This window comes from Scleropages formosus, chromosome 17 (assembly GCF_900964775.1).
Source record: "Scleropages formosus chromosome 17, fSclFor1.1, whole genome shotgun sequence".
Classification (NCBI taxonomy): Eukaryota; Metazoa; Chordata; class Actinopteri; order Osteoglossiformes; family Osteoglossidae; genus Scleropages; species Scleropages formosus.
The window spans coordinates 7,753,450-7,778,425 of record NC_041822.1 but is presented as its reverse complement, the minus strand read 5'-3'; the positions used below and the strand labels follow the sequence as shown (position 1 = coordinate 7,778,425).

Sequence of the window (24,976 nt, the reverse complement as noted above, 5' to 3'; positions counted from 1 at the left end):
CGGGATGCGTGCCGCCCTCGTGCCGCGGCGCAGCTTCAGCGGAGCGCCGCACGCGAGCGGACCTGTTTGTGGACTTAGTGACGCCGGGGACCCGCAGCCCGAAGACGCGCGGCGCAGGTCTGTGGCGTTTTTACGACTCTTTTTCTGTGTTTCAGAAACGCGAGCCGCGATGCGAAGCTACAGAAGCGCTGCCGCTTCAAACGCTTTAGGAGGTGTTTTAAACAATTACAGCGCTCTAATTCTTTAAATAAGAAGGCAAAGTTTAAATAATAATAATAATAATAATAATAATAATGCAAGTAATACTACAGGTGTTATTTGTGGTTTTTACAAGCAATATTATTGTGGCACTATTTAATTATTATACCTGCGTTTTACAGTTTATGCACATTTAACATTTTTATGATTTGTTACCGTTTTTGTATAGGATGCTGTACAACAAGCTATAATACTTAAGTATTTAATAATCGTTGGAAACCCATTACGTACAGTCCTACTGCATAGTACGAAGTGCTCTGTGATATTATTCCATACAAGTTGTTATATTAATATTATTTTTAAATCAGTTCAGTACCATGAACACGTTCCATTTAAGTTTAACTCAAGCAAGGCATATATTTAAGCACTAACATTCTAATAATAATAATTTATTATTATGCATCATCTCCACAGCACATCTGACTAATAATTTCAAATTTGTTAATAAGTAACAAATAAGTAATGATTACGAAATCAGTGCAGACAAATGCTGAAGGCACTCTCCGCACATAAACTTTTCTGCTCTGTTTCTTCTGAGCGACAGACTAAGTGGGCTGCAACTTAGCCGGCACGTGAGGTGCCGTAGACGTGGGCGCGCGCGCGCGGGTGCGCGCGCGGCGGGGCGCGTCACGCCTGCCTGGTCTCAAGGGTCCTGGTTCCGCTGGTTCCACGGCAACCGCTGCTGCTGCAGCCACCGCCAGTGGGCACAGACGGGGCAGCCAGCGGGCGCTCCGTGCTCCTCAGTCCCAGCCTTTTAGAAATTCGCACGACGGCCTCGATATATATTGGAGTTGAAAAAATGGGCTTTCGTATAATCCATCTAAATTTGATATCATAATATCATAGCTTTGTAGTTTGTGATGAACAGAACTATATATAATATAGACACACATGATGATACTGGCATAAATTAGCTGTACTATTAAATTATATCAACGACATACACGTATGATGATGTAAAAACACGGTTCTTGTAATATAAGGACGTAGATAATCATTGTAGACAGTTGAAGCTGAGTTTGTGTCTGTGCATATGTTTACTTGTTTGCATGTTTCTTTTAAAATGAGCACTCAGAAGAAGAAGCTTGCACTGCAAAACTGATACACTCATATTTAATAACACACTGTTTGGACAATGATAGTATATTTAAAACACAGTCCCATTGTAACAGTACATTTACATTTATTTATTTCGCAGACACTTTTCTCCAAAGCGAATTCCAATGTATACAGTACAAATCATTGTAATTCAGCATTCACTGAGTATGTTGGGCTCTGATAAATATTCTGAGGCCCGTTTTACCTTGATATTGTCCTGAGATCTGTATCATCGACTACTATGGTATAATACAGCTCAATGCAGTCCTCATTTTCTTTAAAAGCATTTTTCTGCAATGTGTGTTTCGATCATTCCTGTGAAGTCTACATAACAACCTCAGAAATACAGTTTGAAGTTACTAAAAAGAGATTACGTGTGTATGTGTGTGTGAGAGAGAGTGTGTGTGTGTGTGTGTGTGTATGTATATGTACATTCAGATTAAATAATAATAGTAAAAAAACTGCTGTGTCATATAGGCGTTCAGATGGGATATAAGAGACATCATCAGGTCTGAAGGTGGAGACATGCATTATGGAGTGAGCAGTGATGCTAAATGAATTGTTGACTTATGTTGCCCCCTATCAGAGTTGCAAAAATCAGCTGCCAAAAAAAGTAAAAAAGAAAAGTAAAAAAAAGAAAATGCATTGGGTATTATGAAATAAAGCCATAATTTCTATTACTGCTTACTTAATAGCTAAGTTTTTCATGATGGTATCAATTAAATACGGAATAATCATACCCATAAAGCAAAACTGTCCAGTACAAACTGTATTGTATTCAGTTCAGAAAACAATTTAATGATGTAGACTGCTGTGACTAATGTAACTAAATCTGAAGTGATTCTTTAAATTTGTTTTTTGGAGACGTTTATATTTTGTTTCGCATAACCTCTGTATTGCTTCTAATAAATGGAGTCAAGAATAGGGAAACATGACATTAAAATGTGTATCATGTTTCGTATAATAATGGACCATATTGTACCTACTACTGACCTTCACATATGTAAACTTTCCTTGCAGGATTTTAAAAGTTTTTTTGGCTTATCGCTTCATGTAGTTTTTCACTAATTAATCTTAATCATGGCTGTGTGCCTGCATTTCCACACAATTTCAATTCTGGATTAAGTTGTTTCACATTTGTTCTCTGTTAACTCTGTTTCTTCTGTTATGTTTCTGTCAATGCAATTCATTTTGTATTATGTTTGTTAACAGTAAGAGACACCATGACTGTTACAATTTAACATGTGACTGGTGTGTTTTTAACATGTATTTATCTGCAGTGAATGATAACGTAAATGAGTTCAAGTGTCAACTGGGCACCAAAGTGGAACTAAACTGGACTGATATGCTAAATTGTTATTGCTTGAAGCAAAATACAATAAAATCTTCCATAACTGTATATTTTTGAGAGGGGGGGGAAGGGTGAAAGGAAATATGTACTATAGATAAATAGCCATGCTCTTTGCTAATGAAAAGGAAGTCTTTTCTGTGTATGTGAAAGGGGAACCTGCTGAACATTTTGTTGTCATCCCAGAGAATGTGATTTGCCCTGAGAATGCCAACTGATTTTTTCATTTTTGTATGCACTTGATTTTTTTTCTTTCTTCGAACCCTGGAACATAAAAAGATTTATGGGCCATAATCTTTGCTCCAAATCTCCTCCTGCTCCTCTCTTGTCCATCCAAGCATGATAAGGACCTTTTCCATACAGTACTCAGAATTAAAACCACAAAGCTCGCCCAATCAGTGGCCATCTGCTTCGCCCCTAAATGCAGCTCCTGGTAGCTGGTCTGGCAGCACGGGTGCCCTCTCATTGTGTTACAACAAATGTCCATGATAATGTCAGTGCTTTCAAATCTACTGCCGCAGTCCTGCATACATCTAATTCGTATTTGCATGGCTGAAGTGCAGAATATTTTAAAATTATGATATATTTTTTAAAATTATTAAATTGTTACTTAAAGGCTAGGGTTTATGGCAGTTGGTATTTCGAGTAAATAAAATTAAATATTAAACACTAAAGAAACAGCAACGTCTGTAATGTATTTGTTGATTGATCAGAACATTAATATGTGTATATTGCTTAATTTTTGTAGCATACTGACGATACAAATTGGTTCTCATTCTCTGAAATACGATGTTTTGAACAGATTGTGGATAAAATCCTATTTATAGGCATTTGATTATTGAGTATTTAGCAACAATATATTTAAGTAAAATTTCATACCACAAATAGATGATATCAGAAAAGCTCACTTTTACAGAGTAATGTGCAAAGCAACCAAAAACTGCTTCATTGATACAGTGTCAAAAATAAATGAGTTTGTATATTTCAGACTAAAGTAGATATTATATGCTGCTTTTGATAATTACAATAGGGATTATGGGTAGGATAAGGCAGACATGACATATTTTAAATCTATAACACTTTTGACTGATGTTTACAAGGTGCTTCACAAACCACATATGGCATGGTTAAGACTGGGCTCCAAATAAACAAGTATATCCAGTGTATGTTATTTTATTACATTTTGTTAAATTGCAGCAGTGTACATTGTGTCATGTATTTATAAATATATATATAAAGTTATTCTGGATAGGTAAAATGATGTTGAGGTTTATCTCAGCATGGATTAATAATTTTTATTCTCACAAATGCATTTTAGTCCCGGAATAAATTCATCATATGTAAGATAAAATTGTCTTTCAGTTTTCTTGAAACAACTCTTCTACTTTACAGGGAAAATAATGTGTACTATTAAAATGTGTACCACTTTCAAATACCTGACACTATAATGTTAAGATTATTTACTAAATGAAAAAAATTGTCAGCCTGAAAATGCAGACAGAATTTTAATAAGCAGTGATTGGAGTCATGGAAGAAAACTTCCTCTTGATATTGTTTTCATTCAGTTTCCTCTTGACTGCAGATTTCTTACATCACTTATTAGGGTTACACTTTTTACTCTGACGCCCTAGAGGTAAATTAGTCAAAAAACAGTTTATTTCTATTATTTATAACAATTTTCAGTGCAGGTTTTTTCCAGAAAAGTACACTCGGCCAACTGAACAGCTTGTGCCTTGTGTAATTAAATGCATTTGTAATTACTTGCAATTTAACTCCTGAAACAATCCCGTTCAGAGTATTTTCGCAATTGTTTGTGCACGAATTTACGGTCCGTGAATGGTGTTTTCATTATTTTTATGAAAGAGTACACTGACGGCGCTTCTGGTCTGTTAATTCATTTCAGGTGAGTGTGGAATGCCCTTCTTAGACCCCTGGGCAGGGGAGAACGCGAGTGTTCCGGTGACCACCCCAAGGGCAAACCTCTGTGCATCAGAGTTTATATTTCACACATGCAGTCAAGAAAGAGGAAGAAGCTATGGAGTGGTGCAGACTTTCCTTGCTCTTTCCTATGGAGGGCAGAAGAGGAAAGGAATGGAGCTGTAATGACATTATATGGGGGACCGTGAGTGTGTTTCTGACCGTGTGTGCATGTGCATATCAGAGACCAGGCTGTATCTTCGCTCTCTTACTTTCTACACACCCTTTTACCTGCCCACACATGACCCCGTTTACACAACTTCGCCATCCTCGTGGAGGAAGCCACCCCCGGTCACTCTCTACTAATCCACACGCTGCATATTAAATTAACTTACTGCACCATATTTGCATGGAATGGTCCTTCTGGAGAGAAAGAGAAGGAATAAATTAATAATGAGGCACTTTTATACCGGATCCAGTGATTATACAAATGGAAGCAACGGCCAAAAAATATTCTGTATGGCATATGGCACTTCAGCTGCCATATGTGCCAGTTTTCACAAAAATTGGCACAGAGGCACACGATGGTCGCTTGTAACTGCCAATAACGCAGTGAGGGCTGTGCAAAAATGCTTCATTGCCTTCAACAACCACACTGATGTCTCTCCACAGTTTGCAGCGTACTATCAAGAAGAAGCACAGGATGCGAAAGTGGAGATTTTGGTGAGATGAAACAAACTCGCACGTTTGTTTGCATGCGCAGTCTGCTCTCCACGGTAACCCCTTGCTATTTTATCCCTCTGGGCCAGCAACAGTGCTTGTCTTTCATATTCCACTGTGAAGTGGAAATTAAACTTCCTGCTAACTCATGGAGGCAAAATTAGTTTGGTTGCCGAGCGCCTCATCATCATAATTTTAATCGGCTGGGCATGTCGCTCTTTGTGGGAGACTTTTTGGGTTGAAATGATAATCCTTTTTTTATGCACGTAAACCCGGCTTTCAACTTACTTTGAATTCCTCTCTAATGCAAATACGTGTTTTGGTTCAGCTAGGTTACCGAACACCTAATGTTTGCTTTGTATTTTCTCCAAAGTTAAGTTCTCACCATATTTCCTTTTGGACAAGTGAGACACCATCGGAGCCTGGACAGACTGCATTGTTTCACTGCGCAGCCTTTGCAGCCTGGATGTTGAGTTATAAACCATTCTGTCACCCTTTTAAAGGCACTGTGATGAGCATTGGCTAACACACCTCTCTGAGCGCTTGTCCGCTGCTGGTGAGCAGTGTGAACGAACCGCTATCCTCGTCCCCAGCATTCCCCGGCCGGACAAAGCACGGGGTGTCCGCCTGCGTTCGATGCACAGAGGTGCGGATGGAAACAGGCCCCGAATCATCCCCGGCTTGGCCTCGGAGCCAGACTGCCAGACTAGCTCAGGGTCCACCGCTGAGCTGAGTCACCGTGGCAAGCCTTAATGTTCCAGGTTTCTCTGCCCCTGGGGCATCTGCTCACTTCTTCAGTGAAGAAGAGAAGCTCAGGCTGGCAGGGCTGAGTTGCGGCCACGAGAGTGCCGCTCTGGCGGGCGCCGCTATCTCCGACTGACAGGGGAAGCGTCAGGACGTTCGGGCACGGGGATCCAGCACATTTTACACGGCCTGCTGCCCCCACAGTGTCTGTGTGACCTTTCTGTCTCATCTCCTACAAGGTTGCTGCTTGATCGATGTAATCATTTGAATTGCATCTCTGTTGAAAGGATTACTTAACCAGCCCATCGCTTATGGCAGAAGGGATACCGATAACAACACCAGCAAGGGTAACACAATCACCGGAGATAAATAATGTTAATAATAGAAATAAAAACAATATTAATGAGGACAGAAGGCAATGAACAGGTATAAGCAAGTTTTGGGGTATTTGATCTTGACAAGGGAATGCTCTGGAGAAAACATTAGCATTTAACACTCAGAACCTGTGAAGGTTACAGCTACTTAGATACTTGAGACAGAGAACAGTTCTGACGTCTTCCACTGTTAACTGTTTTTGTACAGATCATCCACTGACTATTACATGGAAATGCAGCAGAAGTATAAGATAAATACATAAGGTTGTGCATGTAGTTTCTGAGATTTTGGCAGATGTTGCACATCATAATACCTCGTTCTCACCATCCAGTTAACAAACCTGCTAAAGAAATGTTGAGCATGCAGCCTACAGTCTAAATGTTTGAACTTGGAAAAAATAAAGGTTGCGCTGAATAAATAAAAATAACAAATCTCTCGTGAATTTTCATTACGGCATCTCTGACTTCAGCGAACTGTCATAATTTATGCCTCTTGTATGCTTTACAAGTTATCTGATATTCTAGATGAGCCTCTTTCAGGTAAGCCTTTAATTTTTATACACATTTAAATTTGTTAATAAGAATAAGAATAATAGCCCTGTTTGGACATTGTATCAATACTAAGTGATTCTGCTACCACAAGGTCTGATTTCACTCAGCAAAATTGGCTGTGAAAAAAAAATTGTTGCAGAGTTACTCAACTCCCATTCACAGACACACACACACACACACACACACACACACACACACACACACACACACTGAAACCGCTTGTCCCAAGCCGGAGCCTAACCCGGCAACACAGGGCGCAGGGCTAGAGGGGGAGGGGACACACCCCGGACAGGATGCCAGTCCATCGCAGGGCACCCCAAGCAGGACTTAAACCCCAGACCCCCCAGAGGGCAGGCCCAGGCCAGAACCACTATGCCACCGCGCCCCCAACTCCCATTCATGCAAGCCTTATTGTGTTCAGTCTTTTTTCTAGTCCTCTTCATGGAATCCATAGCAAAACTGTTCAATGTTTTGTCTCCAGAGCCCCAAAGTGCAGAACATTTTCATAAAATGTTACCTGTGCTTATGTGTACAAGAGTGTATCAAGTAGTAAAACAGGTCTGGCAAAGTTGGTGTTTTACGAAGCCGTTGTTTCCAGCAAAAGTCAGCACACACTGCAGCCTGCAGGAATGAGAGCTGTCTAGCCCTCATCTGTAGCATTCCCCTTACAAAACAAACAGCTATCACAGGAGGGCTAAACAGGACGAACCCATCATTTTTAGGGAGCTTTGATGTAGGCTAGGACAAGATGACAGGTGATGCTAAAATACCTTCAGAAGTGTTGTCAGAGCTGTCAACCTCGAAGTCCCAGCTGCAGGCGGTGGCCACAGACACAAAAACCGAAGCTGTCGTGGGCTCAACCGCTGGGGCCCCGGATTCGCCACAAGGCAGGCAGGGAATCCTCAGCGCTCGGCTCCAGGAGAGGGGTTGCGGAGGCAGACGCAGGTGCTGGCCAGCTTGGGGAAGAACCCCTGTCCCAAAAGTTCATCAAAATTTAATTACAAAAATAAACAAAAGAAGAATGGACAGTAGAGGAAACAATACAATTCCAGCTTTAGGGCAAAATTCCTTAAGCTGAAGCTGTCAGGAAATAAACATTCCGAAATAATTGGTACCGAATATAAATCTATCATACTATCTGGTTTTCTGCGCTCGTCATTGTTAGCCCGTAATGAAAAGAGTATTAATGCACATTAGGAAGCACAAATAAACGTGATAAAGATCTTGACAAAATCTAATTCTGATCAACAAACTCAAACTCAATTCCCCCATGACTGCGATAAAGTTACTGAAGCAAATATGCATTTCTGTTATACAGTGTAAATTTGGCAGTTCTATTAATGGGAGTCTAGGGAGTTTCTGAACATAGACTCTTATAAAAAAAAATGATCTAATGCAAGACACCGAAAATTCATTTTTGTTCATGGATGATATAACCAAATATGTGCCAGTTTATAAATCCAGTACTGATAAACGTGTTCTTTGACAAGTGTAATGCACAAACAGAATCTTGTAACTGGAAAAATGAGACATTGGCTCATTAAATTCACCCATTCATTCAACATTCATCCTACAAAATGTTTAAATAAAAATATTGAAATACTGTAACCAATAAACATACGAAAAAAGCTACGAAAAAACAAACAATTTGAAATCTCTTCCAAGCACATTATAACGTACACCTTAGGAACGTACTGTCTGTAATACCTTATCATTAACCTCATCAATAAGCAAAGATTATTGCACTGTAATTTAACTTAGGCAGTTTTATCTTGCAATTTTTTTATTATATCTAGCCAGTCCTAGTAAAAAAGTTTCAAGATTCAGTCGTTTTTTTATTCAATTTACTATGGAAATCTTACAAACACGAAAAGGGTGTTGAACCATCTTCCGCTGTATTCCGGTCCAAACACGGGTGTGTCCGGTGATGTCTGAGTCTAAATGCTAGTTTCACCATTTTATTTGAAAAGTCTCATATAGTCAGCCGTGAGGAACCTTTAATTTTATACAGGTCACTTGAATTGGTGAAGGAAGTAAAAGGCAACCTTACTACAAAATGATTTATGGCCACCTCAAGTACGCAGCCTATTTTATAATAAAATCAAGACTGTACTGTAACAGTGTATTCGGAGACATTTCACATTAGCCAAACACCAGCTGAAGTTGAAAGTCAGTGCCCAGTAAACTATTGCTGAGATTGGCACACAGTTTACTGGTATTATAAATTTGCCCATTAAACCCTCGGATGTGTAACACACAACATAGACCTCATTACTGTCAAAGTCCTTAGATATTACATCAGTGATCCTTTGAATTAGTTTGAGCCAAAAGGCAAAGTAATTGACATCAGAGATTCTCCCGGGCATCGCCTGCTTTATGACTGCCTGCTCTAACTATTGCACTTAATGTCAGCACATCGTGTTCTGCTTGCTGCACAGCATCAGCAAGTTTACCATTCTTACAAAAACACAACACTTTTTGCTGTTGACTGAATAGAGACCAATGATGATGCTGAAGATGTGGACGTTTATAAGGCCACTAATGTGTATCATAGCAAACATGCACAAAAGACTGTTATGTAAGTCTCCTCTTTTTATTTTCACAGGTTACTACAGCACTACACAAAAGTATACATTAGTGTATTTATCTTTATCTGCACTCTGTATTACTATTATAAATCCACTCGAACTCTAGGAATTTTAAATTATGTCATTAATTTTTAAAACCAGGATAAAGCAGAAAATCTTATCTGGTGCAACTATTTTGCAGGTCTAAGACACCATGCTTGATAATTAGCTAAATTGTGAAAAGAACTAAACCTATTTTGTTCCGTAAATACATTTTGCATCCAGCTTGTATCAAGTACATCCTGAAACTTTTGCGTACTACAAAACTGAAATTAATATATTTTTATTAAAGCATAATTCTAAAATTATACTTTGAATAGATTGTTTTCATTCTGCTGAGGTTTTGGAAATTATACCTATAATATCAAACCATAATCTGAAGAGATGTGTTGCTGAATAGAACTGCTTTCCTATAGTTGAAGTTAATTTAACCTTCATTTCAATGAGAAATCTGCAGTTCTTCTTGAAATTCCCAAGAATAACCCAGTAATAGCAATTAATACCAAACTGCAAAGAAGTCAGCATTAAGCTGCACGTGTGCTGCAGTTCACTCATCGTGTTGTTTTTTTATTTGAACATCTATTCTAAAACAGCCTCTGTGTTTGTATTCAAACATTACAATGTGAGATTTTGTAATGTTCATTAAATCAGTAAACACTAAAATAATCAAAGTCACTATTCAAGAACATTGTTGAAGTAATACAAAGCCTTTTAGTTGTGCGTTGCATGAAAGTACTTAAATATATTTAAAGCCTGGCATCCGTCATTTTTTTTAAACACTTCTGCATATTTTTTTCTCACCTTTTGTCATTTGTCACATAATGCTATTGTTGCTGGAAATGTTATTTAGCTATTTAAGTTAAATACCAAACTCAATTGCAACTTTTGGTCTAGAAGTGCAGCGCTTGGTACCAAAAATGGCAGCTGTCCATTGAGCTGATGCTGAAAGAAGCGTGGAGTTCCACTCCATCTGAGGAGTTTGTCACGTGCTGTAGGTATTTCATAACTTCTGAACAAATGCAGCAAGGCAAGCTTGTCAAATTGAGTGAGGAGGCATTCCATATATGAAGTCATGTGTGACTGCTTAGGTAAATCTATTAAAAGGAATTTCTCCATTGATCCGAGATGCATTCAGTTCAAACAGGCGGACTATCAATAAATCTTCACACAACACATGGCTGCATGCATACTCGCTATAGAGACAAGACCATTTATTTCTGTGCCTTATCAGGCCAAGAGAATGGACTTATTTTGAATAGTTATAATACTGGGTTTAATAATTTAAGTTTTTCATATGCCATGTATTTATAAATAGTTAAATTAAATTGTGATACAGATTTTTAAAATAATGCACCCTTATCTTCAATTGTTACTCTTGTGTCTTCATCTATTTTAAGTTAAACCTGCCTATATATATATATATATATATATATATATATATAGTTCTAGTTGAAAGCAAGAATATATTTGTTGGCAACATTTTTTTTTTTTACAAGGTTGTAATGAACAATTTTGAGCAGGAGATCAGCTGATATGTCTTCCCTGCTCTTCAGCAGCAATTCCCAGAGATGTAAGACACTTATGCGGTGCTTTGATTTAACTTTTTTGACCAGTACATCTGATATAGGTATTCATTAGGTGTTCTCTCACTTGTCAGTGGTAATGATTGTTTTTTCCTCAGGTGTTCGTCTCTTTAAAAGCCACTGCTCTTTAAAAATAATATTCTATAATGATAGGATCAAAATAATAAGTTCATCTGTGTAGTCATGAAGTCACATCTGAGCTCTTTTAAAAATCTGCTGAAAAATAGTACTGAAGGTAAACATATTTGAAAAAGTAAACATTCAAAAAATGTTGAGATTGTTAAGAAAAGGAACAAACTAGATTATGATCAGTTGCAGCAGCAAAGTGTGATTTGCCAAAATGAAATGCTGAAACATTTCTGAGATATGCATTAAACTAAAGGATCATTTCCAGCACAACTCCAAAGCAGTGCGACCAACAGGTTTAAATAAGGCCAGGAGACATGGTAGTTGTTGCAGAATTAAGACAAAGCACTTACATACTTCCTTCTTCAAATACTGAATATGTCTGGCTTTCCAATATCTGGAGAAAGACAGGAGGAATAACAGCAAAATTAGAGGTAACTGTTCCTGTGTTTCTACATGCAAGTGTGTCTGTGTTTAAAGGGATGGTAAAGGTAAATGGTAAATGGTAAAGACTGAAGCGTTTAAGGAGAGAGAGTGAAAAACAAAGATGCTTTGAGCATAACAGTGACAGTAATATGTACAGCTCTGGGAAGGAAGCTGAACAGACAGAGAGAAAGAGCAGGTCCCGTTTGATGGACAAAGCTGCCAGCACAAGGCTGCTTGTCAAGCCAGTAAACAGAGATGAGGAACAAGACACAAGGAAAAAACACAGACATACTTACAGAATCACAGTCTCAGCATATGACATTCAAACTGATGTTGGGATTATTTTAGAAAGAAACTGTATTATAGCTATCAAAAGTGATTCGCAGCAGTGTGCAGTCTGTAGTAGCTGCAATAGCACAGATGCATTTCAAATAAAAAAGGAATATAGAATTGCTCTGCCTCTTCCAGTATCTTTAACTCACATATGACGACTTAATTTTTGCTTTCCATAGGAAGACCATATCGTTTTAAAACAGAGATTAAGAGAAAACTGATTTTTATTTTATTATGAACTTCGATACAGGGTGTGTGTGTTCCTGAAGTTTGTGGTAAATTGCTAAAAATTAATATGCATCCTTTATCAAATGTTTATGCGATATTACAGTGTCACTGACCTGCTGAATCCCTCTCAAAATTCAAAGGTTTCAAAACAAGTCTCTTTTACACCCATTTATCTTGTGATCCCCTGTCTGCTACATTAACTTGCACCACGTTATCCTAATTAAAAAAGAAGTACTCTATCAATTCGATATAAACCTAATTACATAACGTTTGCTTGTTAAACAGCACTATTAGACAAAGTGACCTTGCTTCTAGACTTAGGCATCTGCACCTGTAGCTCTCCATCTGTTAATGAAATGCTCTTTTGTTTTCTCTGATTTGCTGAAGTCGCTTTAGAGAAAAGCATTTGCTAAATGAATAAGCGTAAATGTAAATGTATAAACTCATAAATGGAAACAGTAAAAACTAGTGTGCATTTTTCATTAAATGTGCTTTCCTTGTAGGGTGAAGGAGAGCGAGCCTGTTCAAGGCTCCCTTTTCCTCGGAGCGGACTGCAAAGGGCTGCTGCCACACATCACTCAAAAGCAGAGCTGTGTTAACTGCCCTGATTGAGTCTTCTTTGGAGGTCAGTCTTCGCGAATGTAGCCCTGTCCACTTTGATTTCCACCAGGCGCGATGCAGCATGTGAAGCAGAGTGTGTTTGTGGGTGGGGGAGAGGAGCAGCTCCACGGACCACTCTCATTAAGCTGACAGGCTCAGCAACAGCAACAATTAACTCCATTCATCCTAGATTATTCCTGCAATTGATGCACTGAAAAAAGAGAATGATGAGAGGCGACTTCTGGGGGGGAGGGGGGGGGTTGCCTTAAATTGGTGAGGACTGCACTGGAATCACATATCCTTACTTAAGATGTCACACACTACTGGATTTTTGCTAGTTTGTCAACGAGAGGTAACACACAACAGTTAAAATGCAATAGGCTATGAATCATCTAAATGAATCCCTTGGGTCCTTTTCTAGGTTTTAAGTTGTAATAATGAATTTCAGTTCTAATGTTCGTACTCATTTTGCACTAGTCTTCAGAGAGAGGTTCTTGCCTCGGAAATGGTTAGTAAGGCTCACGATGCCATGCTTGGTGCTGTCACCATTCGTATCACTCCTGAGGAGTCTGTTTAATTCCGGAGACCGTTACGTACCCCTTGACGATAATCACTTTTGCTCTTTCAGAATTCCCCTGCGTTGAACTGCACCCAAGCTGTATGACCTCTCATTTTCTGTGATTCTTTTTGCTTTTGAAATCCATGATAACTCGACAGTGCTGCTTTGTAATAAGTCATAAAGGTACTTAAAAGTGACTCCATAAGCTATTTTGACCTTGAAAGTATATTAATAGAGACAAATTTTTAATCTATTTAAACATCAGCAATTACATTCTGTCAATGTGAAACATGTCCGTCTGGGGAAACAGTGAAATTGATTAGACTCCTCTTTCTTTAAATGTGTAGAAAAGCTATTTTTCTTATTATTGCTACTCATTTATTTGATGGTTTTCTCTAAAACTTATCATGTTGGGTGTATACAATAATCTACTTAAAAAGTTGTGCGTCACTTTGGTGAAAAGTGTCTGCAAAATGCATAAGTCTGTCTGTCTCGAGCGGAATCGCTGTGAACTGGAGCCTAACCCGGCAACACAGAGCACAAGGCTGGAGGGGGAGGGGAACACCCTGGACGGGACGCCAGTCCATCAGAAGGCACCCCAAGTAGAACTCAAACCCCAGACCCACCAAAGAGCAGGGCCTGGCCTAGCCCACTGCACCACCACACCCCCAATGCATAATTGTGAATGTTAAAATAATTTACCCAGTAATGCATGGAAATTTTTACTGGAACACTTCTGGGTAATAACCTTCCTCGAAGGTTCTAGAGCAAAAGTCAGGATTTAAAGTTGGGTGCTTTTTATTGCAAGGTCTAACCACTACCTCCTCCCTCTGGACTACTGGTATTATTAGATTTTATTCGTGGTTAGTAGATTCATTAATGTTAAAACTGCACGTTGTTTTTAATCTTTTTTGCTAAAGAGCAGAATTAGTATAACAGTAGACAATCAAATCCTAAAATCTGTGATTTCTATGGTTGCTCACTCCAGTAATTAGTATTTTTTTAATATTATGACATTAAACAATTTAGCAGTCTAATCTCACCATGAAGCCAAATTACAAAAAAATGAAGGTAAAATGGCAAGGGACTTCTGAATTTTGAATTCCACCTACGTTTTCCAAGCATTAGCCAGTTAATTTTCTCTTGTTGTTGGAGTGAAACTGTGATGGACTACAACAGATTCAAAGTTTTAGAACCCGAAATGGTAATTGTCAAATGGTGCACTGCACATTAAAAAATAAAACAAGATTTTCAATAAAAGAGACGTTTAATATCCTAAAAACATAACATGTGTGCATTTCTTTAATGTAGAAGGAAATTAGTAAGATGTCACGTGTTGATGTGAACACTGAATCTGAATATGGAATATATACTCACACATGAAGGCGAGGGTTATTTCTTTTTGTCTATATTTTTTGTTTTTATGTTTGCTTCAGTTATTCTTTCATCTTACTTCATAAAAGCGTTAGTGACCCCCTCCCTCATTTTCATTGTTCAAAATCTGGTGGTTGTGTTTAAAGCTCTGTGTTTGTCACGCATTTGTTTCTAACGAGTTTCATCACCTCAGTGCCTTTTGCATTTAGCTAGGTTGTTTTAACTGTCACTTCTAATTATTATTATACCTTAAAAGTCCATGACAAATTGATAAAAATAAAACTTATTCTCAATCCAGTGAATTTTCAAATATATCACCTTAATCAAATAGGCAAAGGTTTTTCTTTTATAAATACACCATGTTAACCATAACCACACCATTGAAAATGCATGAGGATTTCATGTACCATGTATAGAAGTCAAGTGGTGTGCCAAGAAATTAACATTCTTCCTACTCAGTAATTAAAATTTAATTATTTTCTGATCCAGTAAATAATTGTATCAAGCATTAACTGTCTTCTCACATTGTCACATTTGATAAGTTTTGTTTATGCTTATTACAGATGTATTGGCTCTTATAATATCTTAGCTGAGCAAAAAAGAAACAATGAAAAATAGCTACATTTTCTAATTCTGCTTTCATTTATTTATATGGATTTATTTATTTATTTGTTTGTTTCGCTGGAGGTTTCTTCCAAAGCAATTTACTGTGTTTGGCTATTTTCAATTATTTAACCATTTAAATGGCTATGTCATTTTTCACTACGGAAATTTAGGGTAAGTACCTTGCTCAAGGATACTATGGCAGAAGGTCGATACGAACTTGTGTCCTGTGACTTGTGCTCTAATCAGGAAACTGACATTTTACATTGTTTTCTGTAGGTGTTTAATGGATTTTGCTGTCCTGTAAAGACGAGCAGGGTTGTTACCCAGACTTAGCGGCGGATGGAAACAATGCAAAGTTCTTCAGCGGAATCATGCTGGACTTGGTCTATGTATGGTACATCTCTGATAAAGCTTTCTGACAGCTGAACAGCCAACCTGATGCAAGTTTCTTGGAACACTGATCTGTGCTTCCCACAAAAGTACACACTGCATTCAGAACAAATACAGTCAAAACCCTTCTCTGCCTCTTAAGGATGTATTTGTTCAACTCAGATGATTAATGGTCTTTGTAAACTGTCAGCGGTCAACAAACGACAGCAACTTAGCAATATTTATAGGACGCATTCTTCAACATCAGTTAATGGTAGGGCTTTACAGAAAATTCAATGCAGATACGCTGAAATTATAGGATAGAATAATGTGTGAAAATGCCCTTAGATATCATTTTACTGTAGTGCTGTAATTTTAATGGAGTTAGTGATAGGTCATCTCACTGAGCAAACATGATCTTTTTATATTTTATGTTTTTATAAGGTTTTCTTGAACAGTGGGTGGGCCACCCCTGCCCTTGTTAAGACAATAGTCTTTTCTATTTTCTGGATTGTATACATTTGATACTTATCATTTTTATTAGATGTCACAATACTTTGCAGTGAATAAATATAGTTTAAGTGTACGATAACCCAGTCCTGCAGATATGTCCTACATAGCATCCGAGGGATCTGCTCTTATATTATGACACAGTCTGTTCAGCTTCTGGCACAGGCCATGATGAAATCCCACCTGCACAAATGCAGCTCTCCTCTCTCCGGCCATCAAGCCTCTCTAATACAGAATGTCACTAAAAGAGTTGTGTTTGACCTGGCAAAACTTTCCCATATTCTTTCCTTGTCTCTCTCTGTTGGCTTCCTGTAGCTGCCCATATCAATTTCAAGACTGTGGATACCGGCTACAGGACCATCAATGGATCTGCACCCCAAAAACCCGTAGAACATGAACACTCGCAATGCCCCAGCCAGACGACTGTATTTCTCGACCTCACCCTGCTTGGTAGTCCCACGCACAAAAGGTCAAACATCAAATGTTGATGGTTCTCAGTTCTAACTCCAGTGTGGAGACATGAGCTCCCTCGCTCCCTCTGAACTGCTGACTCCTTATCAACAAGATGAGTCTTTTTTCAAGATGATTTTTTCCTGATCTCCTCTCTGCTCCATAAACATTCATTACATTATCTGTTAAAAAAATCAAACAAAAAGGTCAGGTATATGTACACTTACTCATATAATGTTTGTGTGCAAAAATGCTTTCTTTAGGCAAAGTAACTGTACTTCAAGAATGGTATGTTTGCATTTGTTCTCTGAGTTGCTTTGGAGAAAAGCATCTACTAAATTAATGAATGTAAATGTAAATGTGTAGTGCAGGGTATGTTAGTTTGCAAAGGGGGAATTACTTTTTTATGTTTCAAGTCTCAAAGAAGATCTGATCTGACAGTGGGAGTTCACAAAAAAAAAAAGACCATTCCTGGAATTGCTTACAAATTCCTAATCTTTTTCCTTCTTGTGGGGGGGGGGGTGGGGGGGGGGTGGTATATTCATTGTAACCCTGATGCATTTTAACTGATAATGGAATAAACCATTTACTCTTAACTTGCAGTTGCCTTTGCCTCTTCTCTAGCTCATATTGACTCTGAATCCTGGATGCTTCTGCATTTTTTCAAAATCTTTGAATTTTTCCATTTTCTAAAATATTATGAATGCATTATATGTCTAAGAAGGAGGGATTATGTTCACTCAAACACTGTGAGGATGTTTTGCTCTCAAGTAGAATGTAACTGAGCATCACTATGTTTCATACATTCATAGATTTTCCATTGGATGCTTTGTCATGGCCATCAGAACAATGTAGAGATCTGGAAACACAAGGGAACACAGGGTACAGGAGGTCATCATAGGGTAGCCACACACATTCACACATTATGGGAAAGAGTCAGCAACTCACCTAAAACACACGCCTTTGGGCAGCAGGAACAAACTGCAGACCGTAGCACCTAGAGGTAATCCTAGAGGTAATCTTTTTGTTTATGTATTTAGTACACATTCCTTTAACATTGCACTTATTTACAAGGTAACAACTTGACGTCCTTTTGTTATACATGATAACAGTGTAGGTATGACTAATATTTTAAGGTTGGTTACAGCACAAAACTTTAATCAATGCTGACAGTAGTAGCTAAGCTGTAGCTAGTTATGTAGTATTTTTTCTTGACACATTTAATTTCGCTCTGAATTTTATGCCTTTGCGTGATCTGTTAGTTCTCCATTTTAATCAATATAGCATGCAAAAATATGGGAATAGTTTTGAAAACTGCAGCTCACAGTTTTTGACACAAAGTGGGAGTCCTTTCAAGTATAACGATAATGAAAACATAATGTTCCTGTGGTATCTGTAGACTTGCAAAATTACTTCAGGTAAGAAATGATTTTTGTGGCATAAGAATCAAAGTGAAGTTTGACACACACACACACTGTCTGAACCGCTTGCCCTATACAGGGTTGCAGGGAGCTGGAGCCTAACCCGGCAACACAGAGCGTAAGGCTGGAGGGGGAGGGGACACACCCAGGATGGGACGCCAGTCCATCACAAGGCACCCCAAGCAGGACTTGAACCCCAGACCCATCAAAGAGCAGGACCTGGTCCAACCCACTGTGCCACCGTGCCCCCCAAGTGCAGTTTGATTATGACCAAAATCAGCTATCGGGTTTTTCAAATTGCACTGAACATTATTGGCAAAGCTTGTGAAACACGCCTGTTCACTTTATTCAGTATAAGACGGAGGACCTTTAAACATACCCACACAAAGAGTAAGCTTTGAAAATATGTATCTTCATTCTCTCTTGGGCATAATTAAGAGTAAACATGAAACAAGAGCCCCCTAAACCAGCTATGATGCCATATAAAGTTTACAATTATAAACAAAGATTAGAGACACTGAAAGTCCAGACAGTTATCAGAAGAAACTGCTGAAAAAAGAAGAGATTTCTGTGATGAATCTGAACTTATGTAATGTTGACTCAATGTGTGTGCCAGTACAGATGGTGGCGACCCAGCCAAAATAAACTGGTTTGCTGAGGAAAATAGCAATGGGACCAGGTGGGAGTGGGTGGCAGAGAGGATTAGTCTTCTGGGCTGTGAGGATGGCCATTTGTACTAGGGGATCCATATCCACACATAGACCATACAATGGGGAAACACAGATAATGTACACTACAGAAGGTGCATGCTGCTTGCACATAGTTTAAAGCAATTAACTGTTCTATAACGCTGACTGAGTTGATTAGGAATTCATTAGTTTTTTTTTTTGTGGTGTCTGTTTCATACCTTCTAGGGGACCAGGGCTTCATTAATATTATGCTTTTTTAGCTTACATTATTCCCTGTCCCTAATGACATTTTGAGCATTTTGAACGAAGATGTCTGTTCTTTGTAAAGCCGAGCGTGAAACACGCATCGCATAATCAATGAATAAGACATCAGCGTCCAAATACGAGTTTTTGCACCGATTTGAACTTGTGCCAGACCTCAGTAAAGTTATTGCGTAACAAATAATCCGTTTTCTCAACGATGCAATCTTATGGATTTATTCTAAGCTATTTACAATGATTTTCCCACTTGCAGAACTTGGCCATTTTTACTGTGTAAGTGTGGGTACTTTGCTCAAGGGTACTACGTGAGGAGGTGAGATTCGAACCAAGGCTTTTTAATCTCAAGGCAGTGGCTGTCACCACAATGGAATCAGCTGCCCCCCATTCCTATATTAGACAAGTGAATTTTAAATTCAGCATTCAGGATCGCTTCATGTAATATAGGTCTTTTCTTAGGATTTCAGATGTCTCCATATCCAAAATTATAACACGAGAGACCTTAGAATAGTCTGTTATTCATAAATATTATCTGAAGCAGTTATTTAATTGTGCAAAAATGTTTGACATGGTATTGCATGAGAAAGCTTGCAATGCAATAACGGCACACAGTTGCAATGGTTGAAAAGTAAATTCTTGTGTGGTGTGTCCTTCTGTGAATGAGCTGAAAACAAGCCAGAAGGAATTAATGTGCTAATTTTCCCCTTTCAAATCTAGGTGTGAAATCACACCCAGCCCCATGCGAAGTGTAGCTAACTAGTTTTAATGGAGGAAAAACTATGCATGTTAGAATTCTGTATTGGCACAGCTATTGATAGTTGCTCACACCCATTTCTACTTTAACAAGCACTAATCCTCATAATCTTGCTTGCATAACACTCATCGCTGTCCCCGTTGCAAGATGCCCAGTGGATCGAGTAGCCTTACATCGTTTTTCTCCTGCGCCACACTAGTTTCATTTCACGTACTCTTCTACTTGTTGGCCGTTTTCCACATTGAATCTTAAAATTTGTATCTCTTTTGTAGATAACTTCCTGAATGTAATTGTTCCACTCAGCACTCAGGAGCAATCATGTTGAGAAGGATGCTATAGAAAAGAAAAAAAAGATTAATAGTTAATAATCCCAGTGTGAGTGCTGTTAATGATGGATAATGGCTCCTTTGGACATTGTGAGCCAACAATTCCACACCGGTACACAGCAAAGGTGTTGTGCAAAAGGAACCAAAATTAGTTAAAGAAGCTGGCCTGGGCGTCATTTTCTTTCCCCAATCTGACTGTAGTACTAAAAGGCTCTGTGTTGAAACTGTGGGGGTGGAAGGCAACTGTGCCATGTGTCTTGTGGGTGAGGAAATGCAGCACCTCTACTTATGTTTGGATGCCTCACAATCTTCGAGGTCAGGCCAGAAAAAGGCAATCTCCCTCTTATTCCATTCACAGCCTGCTCATTTGACACTTGAGTAAAGAAATAAACATATACTATACATTAAAAATGCCTCGTCAACCAATGTCTTTATGTTAATAATTGTAATTCTTTTGAGAACGTTTGTAAATTAGCTCTATTCGTTGTACCCGACTTTATATATCAAAGGTTTGAAAAATAAAGTATTAACAATCTTAATTATTTGTACTTAATATAAGATTGCTGTCGCAGGGTCTGTCTCGCCGTGCATATTTCGCCTTTAAGTTACCTTGCATACTCACAAAAATTAAGCACAAAAAATAAGTGAACAAAAAATTAAGTAATAATCAACATCCTGGCCTGGCATATTTGCAGTTCCACAGACACAGCATTCAGCTGTCAACTGCTTTACAACATGTTTTATTGTCATTTGGCATGTTATTATTACTTAGCCACATTACTTAGGCAATCTGTGATTATTTTTGCATAATTTAAGCAAATGTCACTTTTTTCTTACTTTCACAACATTTTCTATCAGTTTCAGTGATAATGGTAATGTTTGCAGCGATAAGTACAAAAATATATGAGGATGTGTTTTGTGTAAGAGTGAATCACTTCATGACAACTCACTTCCTGTCATTTTTTCATGTGAAATCATCCCCCGTCTTTAGAAACAGGACAACTTCACCTTAATTACATACTTCATATGGATTTTTTCACCATTCTTTGACCAGGGCATCCTGACAGGGTTTAATCTACCAGTCTTAATCGTTAAGTTTTGGACATCTTATTTACACCACTGTATATTTTGTAAAGACTCAACATGCATGAGAGAACAATTTTACGGCAAAAAAAAAAATTACATTTGAAGTATACTTGGTCAAAAGAATTTAAAAAATTGACAAATAAAAAGAATGTGCTAATCTAGAATCTGCTATGTGACTAATGATTTCATATATGCAAAACAGCCAAGCAAAAATTGTGAAGCATAATTATGCAAAATACAAAGGGAAACTGAGGAAAAGTACAGCAAAAATCAAATCATACCCTGCATGCTGAACTGGAATTTTAACAAAAGTCCAGGGAGACAGAAAAATAGTGAGTAAAACTAGCAGTGGGGTTGTTCTGTTTAAGTGTAGCCCCATCATTGTTGATTAGACCTCTTTTAAGAGTACACATATGATATAAATACTTTTACTGATACTTACATTTACTTACATTTATAGATGTCGAACAGAAAGTGGCCATTGACTTTGGGTGTGATATCCTGATTTTTTTTTTTTTTTGCTCAGTAGCCAGTCAAAAAAAAAAAAAAAAAACAAATAAAATTGACTTTTTTGGAAAGAACATTAAAACACATTCAGTTGAAAAGAAAGTCTGGACCTGAGCTGCATTTTTTCCTTTTGAAATATTTTGATTGCACTCTAAAAAAAATATCCCATCAACACAACAGATGTCAAGATTGAAAACCACACTTGCAATTACTCACACATCTCACAGTTTTTAACATCTCTCCTTATAGTTTCAGACAGAACCCTAACAGCAAGGAAAGCAGAAAGACAAAGTGATTGCAATGAGAAAGGCTTTTATCCCTTTTGCCGTATACATGTCTCTATGCCCCCTTGGTCTTTGTCACAGCTCTTGATATGTTGATGTAAATCAGAAAAAGATTTCATAAAGTTCACAAAACATATTCCTCAGATTAATGCTTTTTGTTGGAAAAAAAATGTATACATATTAAAAATTTTCAGTACAGCTGCACTATACATTAAATATACTGAATTACTGTTTAAGACAGATCTTTGTAAACTTGAAAAAGTTATTTTCCTGCTTCTTGCCCCAAATAGGGTGCTGGGCTAAAATCAGATTGCGAAAAAGCAGTATTGGCCTGAACAGAAGACAATATTTAGACAAATATCCACAGAGGAATTTGTGGCTTGCGGTCACTCAGTCACAGACTGTCACACTGAGACTTCAGTGGATAGCTGGGGATCAGGGGCTTAGCCATCCAACATTATGTTGGTGTGACGTTGCCAAAGCAGTGACTCTGTATATAAATTGTCAGCCAATTGTAATGTGATACTTCCCATTTGTTGAACTTGTTTTAAACTGTGCATCACCAGACCCAGTTTGTGCACAGTAATGTTTTTTGATTTGTCCAGTGGAAAAAAAAAAAAAAAGCGAAGAAAATAGTAATTATGAATGATCTTTTCTTTTTTTTCTACAGTACGAAAACATTTTCTTGAAACCGGCAAAACTGGCAAAATTGTTTAGGCTTTTTGAAACACAACATAAAGAATATAAAATATTTACTGTATTTCGTGCAGTATTTTTCAATATACTCTGTATGCTCCTTGCTTATACACTTTCTTGTTAAAGTACAGTATATAAAGGGAAAAATTTTATATTTGAATGAAGGTAGAAAACAAATACACAGCCTAAGACTCAGTTGTGAGAAAAAATTAGGTTACATAAAGATGGATTTTATAAAAAATATATGAAAACCTCATGAACTCAGGAAAAATACAATGAAGATTCCTTTGTTTCAGAAATTTTGTTTGACAATACGTAAATGTAAATATTTAATACATATTGATCTTCTTTTGTTCAGTTCAATTTTTTTTCTGATACTGGGGCAAAATAAAGTACTGGATATGAATTTCAAAATGCAATATATATGTATATTATTCAGCATTCTTTGCCTATGTTAATATTTAAATTAGTATGGATGTTTCATTTTAATAACCACTATTTTAAATACCATAACATATTTTTTCATCTCTTTTCCTTTTTAAATTAAGCCAATTCTTCAGCGACAAAACACGTAAGCTGGCTGTGGCATTATAGTACTATGTATTGCCTCCATGGCAACAAATGATAATGTATGTTAGATGGCAAATTTGCTTCTTCTTCATGACTGTATGTGGGGTTTATTCATTTCACAGTAATTCATCTGTGAAAGTGTAAATATAATGTCATTTTCAGTTTTACTGAAATTCCGAAGACTTTGAACTTAAGGACAGAATTACTAAGTGGACTAAATGAAAACACACACATCAGCAATGAGATTTCATGAGAATCCACTTCACAAAAATTAAATTAAATAATAAAACTTGAGTTTTCTTTAACTGTAAAGGTAACAAAAACTGTTTGTTGGTGAAATTCTGTGGTGATTAATGAAAAAAATTCCACATTTTTTAAATGAATTTTATTTGCATTACATAAGTCTAAGATTAACAGTTTGAAAATTCATTTTGAGTGTGATACAGATGGCAACAACAGTGTCGTGAAAAGGTTAAATGATTCTTAATGTTCTTAAGATATTGTAAATGAACTATATGTTCTTCCTATTTTGTGTAACAAGCTATATAGCCCTAACTCTAGCAGTAACCTGATCCTCTGGTGATTTTGATTGGCTAATAGAGCCTATGATATATTTAAGTGATATTTCTTAAAAATTTATACTTTTTCTTACATAATTATTTTGATGGAGGACCCTTTCTGCGAAGTTAGAAAACCTGCATATTATTGCACTCAAATTCGTCCTCCCAGAGCCATGTCCACACATTTTATCTCAGTCACCTGATTTGCTGTACCCATGAAAAAGAGTCAACCACATGCAAGTACATATATAGCTTTGTGCTTGGCTTCACTCAAGGGTGAAAATATATTTTTTATTTCACGTATCTCCAGACAGATCAAAGGTTCTCAATATACGTATAGAAACAATAGCAAAATGATAGTGGACTAGCAAACATGGCCAGCCGATGAATTTTATTTACTCATGTCACAGAGTGAGTATGAAGTCTATATAGAACTAAATAATGCAATTTAAATATGCACTGGGTAAAGTTAGATTGCACATTAACAGGAGAAGAAAATTCCAAAAACACTTTTCCCTATCACAGCATACTATCCTATTTAATAGATCTGTTGTACAATATAAGATGATCCTCTCTGGCTTACGCTTTGTCCTTCTATGAACTGTTCAGACAACATGCACTGGTTAATATGCTCTTTTTAAGTGATTGTGTACAGGCATTTTCATTGCTTGCCTTTTGTAGATTTATATAAAAATTGAAGAAAGTGTTTGTGTGATAGGCTGCTCATATAAGCCTTTTTATATGGTAATGGGGGCTTGTTGAATGTAATAGTCTCGTATAATTTTCCCATAAACACTGTCATAGTTTCCATCCTGCTACTTGTACCTGATACTTAACTTTGATTTCTTTCCAGCAGAGTCAGCTTTCCTGCAAAAAGAATCTTACTTGACTCAATGATGTTACCGATATATTGATAATCATAATGGTAATAAACCTGTTTAAACAAACTACTAGACCAGCATTACAAAAAAAATTAAATTACAGACCTAACCGAACAGTCCAGTGTACATTCCCTTATTCTGG

At 37.5% G+C, this 24,976-nt stretch overlaps 1 long non-coding RNA gene across 1 annotated transcript; it reads left to right on the top strand.

Moving 5' to 3' along the window:
* Positions 1-59: 59 nt before the first annotated feature.
* Positions 60-5,392, top strand: LOC108938416 (uncharacterized). The gene is made up of 3 exons (XR_001966418.1): positions 60-117; positions 4,608-4,826; positions 5,294-5,392. It is a non-coding gene; the product is annotated as an uncharacterized LOC108938416 (long non-coding RNA).
* Positions 5,393-24,976: the final 19,584 nt, after the last annotated feature.